Here is an 8,908-nt window from a genome sequence, read left to right on the forward strand (position 1 = left end):
CTACTGAGTATGGGGCTACATATCTCCAAACCACAATAGTGCCCATGACGACAACTATCTGCCACATAAAGTGGAAATGATGGGCAAGTTAGCATCAGAACTAAACCACAGAGCAATAGAAGAAGTTGGCTTGGTCTGATGAATCACCTTATTTTTTTTCTTTATAGCCATGTGTGTATGTGTGTCATTTACCTTAGGGAGATGGCAGCAGGAGGAACTATGGAAAGAAGGCAAGCTCTTGGCAATGTTTGACTCAGAAACCTTGAGTCCCTGCATTTATATGCATATTACTTTGACATACTGCCTACCTAAACACTGGGTGGAGACCACATACACATCTGAAGGCAGTGTCCTCTTGAAGCAGAATAATGCATCCTGTCAAACTGTTAAAAAATAAAATAAAAATGCTCAGAAATTGTTCTGGGGAGTTTAAAAAATGTTGATTGGCCTTCAAATTCTCTAAATCCCAATTCAATCTGCGGCATGTGCTGGAAAAACAAGTAACTAAAGGCTCCCATTCAAGAGCACAGCATACCTAAAGACAGAAATCTGGTTTTCATCAAAGCTCAAGTTACAAATTGAAAGTTCTGACTGTATATATATATTTTAAAAAGTTGCTTGTCTTTTAAAATATGTCACTAATTGGCATCAGTTACTTTTCAATAAACCTTGTGTCAAATTTAATGCCTGAACCTACCAATTACCTACCAACCACTTATATTTATAGAAATGGGCTGTGAGCACAACACCGGCATATTATCACCTCTCAAGTCGATATAGTGAACTTGTTAGAATTACACATTTACTAGACCCGCGGTCACATTAGCATTCATTTCGAGTCCTATTTATGTCCTCCAAGCACTATAAATCCCATATTTACATAATCTTTACATCCTATTTTGCCAATAAACTGTTAGATACTGGAGTCAAAATGGCACCAGATTAAAGTGAGAAAACAAGGTGTCACTTGTAAGGCTACAAGATGCTACAAAGTTTTGCAGAGTACCAGTGATGATGTTTTCTATGGGCTCTTTGCAATTCTTACCCCGTTCACAATATGTTAACATAAAATGTTGATCTGTGTAAAGGCTTTAAACAAGTTCACCCACTAAGATTGAATCACAATTAGAGTTCTCTTCCAAATTATCCTCATTATAAGATAAGATCAGCTTATACCAACCTTCTGTCCCCTGGTTAACAGCAGCCAATGAATTTAGGAACGTGCCCTAATTCTTAGAGGGAAAAAAGGCAGAAGAAAAAGTCACTATAAAGGCAGAAGTAGCACTGTAGCAGTTGGAGTGTTATAATTAGCATTCAGAGTGAAAGCAGGATTATGTGTCCATTGGCAGAATTTCTAAGTTCTGGCCCAATGGACAGAGAGTAAACTCCACAGGGGACTCCCCAGGGAGCAAGGCATGCTGGGTTTGAGAGGGGTTATTGGACTGTGCTGTCTCTCTGACTGTGAGCCACTGGGGACCAGAGCAGAGGTGCCTGATGGTGCACTGAAGCCTGAGTGTGACACCTGGGCTGTCTGTCATGGCCACAAACACTGACAATGTGACACTTGACAGGATAGGAGTTGAGGCTGCAACAGCTGAAGTCAAGACCCGGCTGACAGTAAGGATGAGAGGCGTGCAGTTCAACTCAATAATTTCCCCGACACACTTAAATCTAAGCCTGCTTGTCTCCTTCCTCCGTTCTCTTTCTTCTCCTTTCTTCGGTGTTCATGGCCCTTTAAATAAATCAGGGTCCTGAGGAGGCTGAACCCATCAATTAGAGTCGTCTGATGAGACTGGTGTGTATTAATCAACAGTGTGAGGCGTGTGACAGGCTGAGAAGCGACAAGATGAAGGGCTGCACTGCCAGAGAGCTTTAAGAGGAGCACTGACGAACAGGCTCTTAAGATGAATTTCCCAGTGTGCATCGCTAAACTAAACTGATATCCAATTATGTTTCCCACATCGACAAGCTAACCGAGCAGCTGCGAGCAGCAAAGGCTTGCAGTGTCAGAATTGGCCAGGCGCGAGGCAGAGAAACTCAGGACCTTGAAGGAGATGTCACAAGGAGGCTGGAGTCAGTCGCTTGAGTGAGCGATGGTCCACACGCTTGCCTGAAAGCATGACATTGCCGAAGGGGGAAAAACACCATTTTATCATTCAGTGCGATTCGCACCCTCTCTCCCTGTCAAACATGCCATATGTCCCCGTCACAGGTCGTCTTGCTGGCTTATCGAGTGTGACAGGGCTATTCACACACTGCTCCCAATCAGACACCATCTCCTGCAGAAAAAAAAAAAATCACCACTATAGCACAGTGACGGGCTGTCAAGCAGAGGGCACCAACGTCCACAGGGCCTTGGCTGAGAGTCTGCCCATCTGGGGGAAGGGGGCAAAGGCCAGAGGTTATGAGCTCAGGCGTCCATACATGGTACACCTCACCACAGACTCACACTGTTGGCACTCTTGTCATAATTCAGTTTGCAACAAGACCAAATTCTGTTTTAATTCAAAATGCATTTATGTACACAAAGTTTTAAGCATTGAAACAATTTCATGCAGAGTTTTTTTTTTTTAAGAAGTGTGACATTTTTCATCTTGGTTCTAACACTCTCTTTAAGTGCTCTGTGAAATAAATATGACTTGACATTTCACTGGATGACGCAGATCATTGTGACTGTGGAACAGGTTATTTGCCTGACAGGAAACAAAAGTACTATGTAAACCTTACCTGGGACTTTTCACTGGGATGTGGTTCTGAGCCTATTTTCCTAACCACCAGACCTTACAACCCAATATGTGCGATGCCAGTTTGTGGTCACAAGTGAGTACAACCAAAAGTCACAGAAATCCATATTTAGGGCGCACAATCTGAGCTCTGAAGAGTTGCTTCTTACTTCTTAGAGTCTGCAAATGTTTACTTTGATGCCAAAGAATCTCATTGGTACTTAGCCACTTGGCTCCAAACACAATGACACTGCAGATGCTGAATATATTCACTAAGTGAGCAATCAGTTGCAAAGTGGGCTGAAAATTACACTTATCCCCCCCATGATGATATGCATAGAGAAATAAATCAGAGAGCAAGAGAAGAAGCAGTGGGGCAAGGAGGAGAAGTGGTATCACCTGATCTTAAAAAAGGAGCGGGATGTGGTAACTCAACTCTTCAGAAAAAGCGATAGAACCCTCCTGGCACATTTTTATAAGAAAGATTTCTGTGAAATGATTGCTAATCTATGCAAAAAAGCAATCAGTGACTCATTCATAATGCATGAGCAACGAGATACCAATTTTGCAACGCTTTCGGATTATTAGATGTTATCGTGAATGCAGCAGATGAAATATGAACACTCCTACCTGGCCCATTGTAATTACATGACTGCAGCAGTCCAGAGATACACGGCGAGAGGGAAAATGTGAAGAAAGAAACATACAGAGAGACAGACAAACCATCAGATAGAACATCCATTACCATCTGACTGCAGATAGCTCTAGATGGGAATATTTGTTTCTAACAGCTTTATGTATCCATTTGTGCCATGATTTATCAACCTAAAAGCTGTGGTTTTAAGTACATCTGGCTGACGTTTTAATGGTCCATCAATCACATGGTGTCATGTGATAACATTTTGAGATCATCCGCCTCCCTGAGCCTCTGAGGAAAAAAAAAAACTGAATCCAATAAATTGGCTGCAATCCCGGGGAAATGATGAGAACCTATTTCGAATTCAAAGCAAGTTCAAAGTATGAATGTTAGATAAGCTGCTTCTCAAATTAATGCAAATCAAATTTCATTTAGGATGTTTTTGTTCTGTATAGACCCTCATGTACTGAATATATTTCTGTGCCAGTATCTAAGCCGCAGTTAAAAGCCTGACAAAAAACGCATTCCTGTTTGGATTATTGGATTCAGATTATTTCATGAATTAATGGAATGAACTCTTAAAGTAGAATGCTTTTCTGGTGCAACAGCCCTACATGGACCCTCATCAAAGAAATAAAAATAATTAAACTAATTCAACATATCTTCACTTGGGTGTGACTTTTTTTTTTTTTTAATTCAAGCAATAGAAACAGGCACAAAGTTACAAACCTTGACCTTACAAGTCTCACAAGCTCACATTCATCTGGCCCCATATGAGCCAGAGTAGCATGTAACACAGCTTCTATTCTTCCTCCTTCTGTTTAAAATTATAAAAAAAGAAAGAAAGCCAACTCTTTTTTTAAACACGAGTGTTAACGTGTCTGGATAACACCTGGAAGCCTTGTGAAAAGCGCTGACAGATTTCATACTTTTACATTCAGGGCAACTTCGACACCAGGGATTTGCTCTTAAAACGGAGCACAGCAAGGATGAAGGGTGGTATAAAAATCAATGAGGCTTTTCAAAGGCAACATGAAAAACCAGCGCCTTAGCCTGCAATTAAACAAGAGCGCTCCTGGCACTGAGGGATGACAGAGTATGTACAGGTGCCCTCGACTTCACAGGATCAATTACAGGATCAATACTACGACATGATACAATTCCATGATGGAAACTGAGACGTGGACTGGAGCTGCTTTGTGTCATGTGCTTCAGATGTTTACAGTAAAACAGCTCAAGCCGGTCTGTAGCTGTGGAGCCATTTCAGAGGCATGAAAGAAGCCTTGTTCTAGACCAAAAAGATCCTCCAGGTGGAAACCTCTTTTGAAATATTACAGTCTGTGTTAAGGCCAGTTTAAAAAGGGGTTACAAGCCTGGAGGTATATATCATGTGTGTATACACATGATATATACATATATTATATGAGCATATTTTTAAAAATGGCATTTTGTAACTATGGATTCCAAATGCCCAAAAATAAAATTTGTGGATGAAAACACTGCCAGCTTACCTATAGGGTTGATCTGCTGCTGGACTGTAGTAAAAATCTCATTTTTATGTCTTTCTAGCTGCTAGTTTAGGCTGCTATTTGTTTTATTATAAAAACCGTTTTAATGTGATTCATTTGCACGAACACATGTAGGATTTACAGCAACATGCATAACTTTAGTTTTATATTGACTGTTTCAAAACAGGCCTACACATGTTAACTGAGTGTTCCTCCTTTCTACAGTTCTTCCATTACAGGCTAAAATCTCAACATAATGCAGCATATACTCCTCGGACGGTCGATTAGGTACGCCTTAATGACACCAGGTTGGACCCCCTGTTGCCTTCAGAACTGATAATTAGGCATGAAAGCATCACACAGTTGCTGCAAATTTATTGGTTGCACATCAATGATGCAAATCTCTAATTCCACCACATCCCAAAGGTGCGCTATTGGATTGAGATCTGGTGACTGTAGAGGTCATTTGAGTACAGTGAACTCACTGTCATGTTAGAAAAAGTTTGAGATGATCTGAGCTTTGTGTCATAGTGAGTTATCCTGGTGGAAGCAGTCATCAGTAGATGGGTACACTGTGGTCATTAAGAGATGCAACAATATTCAGGTAGGCTGTGATGTTTAAATTATGCTCTACTGATAATAAGGGGACACGGTGTGCCAGGACAATATCCCATGAAATCATGGACCCATGCTTTCATGTTGTTTACCCCAAATTCTGACCCTACCATCCAAATGTTGCAGCAAAATTTAGGCTTCCAGTCTGTAATATAAATATAAATTTAACTTCCTAAGACCCGAACTCTTTCATGGCATGCATCATTAATTTCTCTTTGCCATTTGGGCTGGTTGGGACCTGATGAATGTAAAAACAAAGAATTACCACTTTTGTTTTGTTTGTTTTTTTTACCTGATTTTTATTTCTGAGAAAAATGAGATCCACATATGAGGACATTCATTTTAAATTTTGATAGAACAGTGGCAGTATAATGTCCTCGTAAGTGGATATCAGGCCTTTGTAGAGCAAAGCAAAATTTAGTATTTTGGTCTAGACGACCCAAAATGTGATGTCCACATATGTGAACACCGGGTCCTAGGAGGTTAAAACTATAAATAACTTACATTTTTAACAGATATTAAAGGTTTCCAGACTTTTAGTGTCAATTAAAAATATTGCATTTCAATACCTTAGAGCAGATATTTACTTTAACTTTTCATTCATTGAAATTTTAGTTGTGATTAATACTGACTAGCAGTTTTTAGCATGCTAAACTATGACAGTGAATATTGTAAACATTAGAATATTAGCATGACCATGTTAGCATGCTAACATAAAGCACTGCTCTGCAGATGGGGTGTGATTAAAAAGTTTTAGCTGTACCACCAAAATAAAATAATAATAAAAAAAAAACCTACCTGATATAAAAATGCTATGCCACCAACTTCCAAGTTCTCACTTTATAAAATGCTGCACAGCTCCTTCTCCATTTGCACTACTTCTTGACCACTTGTGTGTCCAATTTTATTTTGTGATGGAGGACAAATCTGGCGAGTAAGCAGGGTGGTTTGGCCATAAATGCCTGACTGGCACATGATGGCATACAACACAGTTTAGGTCTTTTGTGCTCAATGTTCTCCCTCAGCAGCCTCGGGACGTTACAGTAGGACTCAGTGATGACAGTATGGCCCTGGGTGATGAATTCAAGGTGCACAACCCTGTGAAGGTTGAAGAAAATTACAAGCATGCTCCTGACCCAATATGCCACCTTCAGGCTAGCAAACTGGACAGTTCCTCTGAAAACCGCTATTTGGTCTCTGGGTCATAGCTGGAGAGCCACAAGCTCTCATCACCACTGATTATCCTTGGCATGAAGCTTGGGTATGAGAAGGATGTTTGCTCTTTGCACAAGTTTGAAGCCCATGGTGAAGTCAAAAAGGCACAATGGGATTTCCAGGGAGTGCTCTAAACATAATAAGAAAGCTAGGAGTGTTACACAAGGAGATAACCTTGAAGGAGAAGGCAACCAAATAAAGTTTAAATCATGTAAGGATTTTTTTTTTTAGCCTCACAGAGACATTCATGGCGGTAAACCACATGTATTTGTTTTTTGTTTGGTTGAGGAGAATAATTTCCATCCTTCAGACCCCGAAGATAATTTTAATAAGCAAACCAAAACTTCCCCCACCACCGAGCGTTCATGGGACAGAAGTATTTGCAAATACTAAAAAAATGAGTAACTCCGGTTTGTCTACTCAAGTCACAACCACTGAATGATGATTAAATGCTAAAACTGTCACAGAGCACAAGCAGACCAGACTCAAAGTGAGTACACTCACACTAAGTCATAGCAGACCGATTAACAGTGTAGCAACAAAGTGTTTTTAATTATCCATTGGGTTATTTTATCAATAATAAAAAAAACTGTCTTAGTTGTTCATCATGCTTTTTGAAAAAGTTAATCATTTAATTAAAGAGCAAGAACTAAGAGCACTTCTTGACATATTGGTGAATGTAAACCTGACTCCTCCGAGGTCTTCGACAGCCCTCCCGCACCATGCTGCCTTAATCGGACCCCTGCTGAGAACACCGGCCACCGACCTCGACTTAGCGAAAGGGCAAACACCCCCAGGAGGGTCATACAGCTCATGGTGACAGAGAGGATCATCATGATGTTGATTCTGCCTCTGTCATTGTGTTCATTTGAATGCTGGGAAGAGGAGGGTTGCACAGATATTTCCTGCTGTGTGCCAATTCCACATCCTCTTTTAAAGATATGAAGACATATAATTCAATCAGCACAAGACGTTTCCCATAATAACAACCCAATAACAAACTGTGATCCAAACGCTTATATATGCAAATGCAGACGTTCGCTGTGGGAAGTCATACACTAAATCCCCATTGGCGAAACCAGTAGACATCAACATGATATCTTGTCAGTCAGGTCTAATTCTGTATTCAAACTTAATGGCTCCTGACAAGCATTTCACCAGTCGACCGGGGACCAGAGGGAATGTGCCACAGTGTGCATGACCACTCAGCAAATTCACATTTAGCATTTTAGTCCTCCTGCTTCGACAGAATGAATTATTCATCCCAGATTCTATCACATTGATCCACACAGACAAAACTCCCTAAAACCCCTCAAAATGTTAAATGTTAAATGGTTTGTACATCTCGCCCCTCGCTGCGGGGACAGCGCACGTTTTTTCCACTGTATCTCTCTAATTCTGACATTCTCCTTCTATCCTTGACCCCCTTCCTCACTCCCTCTGTTATCTGAAATCATCTTAGGCCTCCTCCTTAGATTCTATTCATCAGAGCAGAAAGAAGCAGGCGCTGACACTGATATAAAAAAAAAATACCATCTGTGCCTCGCAGGGGTAAAAGGAGCGAAAGAGAATGAGACAGAAAAGAAAGAGAGGGGCTTCAAATAAAACTGGCTCCGTTGTCTCGCTCTTGTCCCCCTCCCCTCCTCGTCAATGCCATTTCAATTGAAAAGCGCAGTGGTAATTAAATTCCAGCAGGGGTTAGGGGCAACTGTGCGGCACGCTGACGGGGGGCTGCCCTGACAAAGATGACACAATTCAAGAGGACAGAGGGGGCGCCAGGCAGAAAAAGGAGGGAGGGTGACAAATGTCGTATATTCACGCACGGTGCCAGATTTGTACTACTCAATCTTTGTGACATTTTAAAAAAAAGCAGAAAATGAAATAGATATTCAAACTCAACTGAATCCCCCAATGACCTTTTCCCCAAATCAGGGAAATTCTAAACAGATCCGTCTTCTCCATCTGCGACATTTGCAGAATACTCTGTAATGCTTTCAAGGGAGCGATTACGTGGAGAAGAATTTGGGAAAGCTGGTTTGTGTGTGTGTGTGTGTGTGTGTGTGTGTTTGCGCGTCAGCACAAACGTGTGACTCAGAAGGACACTCGTCATTGATTCACATTATAGTAGTGCTAATCCAGAGGCTCCAGAGAAAGCCACACACTCCTGCTTTCCCTCTTTCCCCATTCTGTATTAGCAAAACAACACAGCC

The sequence above is a fragment of the Oreochromis aureus genome, linkage group 12 (assembly GCF_013358895.1).
Source record: "Oreochromis aureus strain Israel breed Guangdong linkage group 12, ZZ_aureus, whole genome shotgun sequence".
Classification (NCBI taxonomy): Eukaryota; Metazoa; Chordata; class Actinopteri; order Cichliformes; family Cichlidae; genus Oreochromis; species Oreochromis aureus.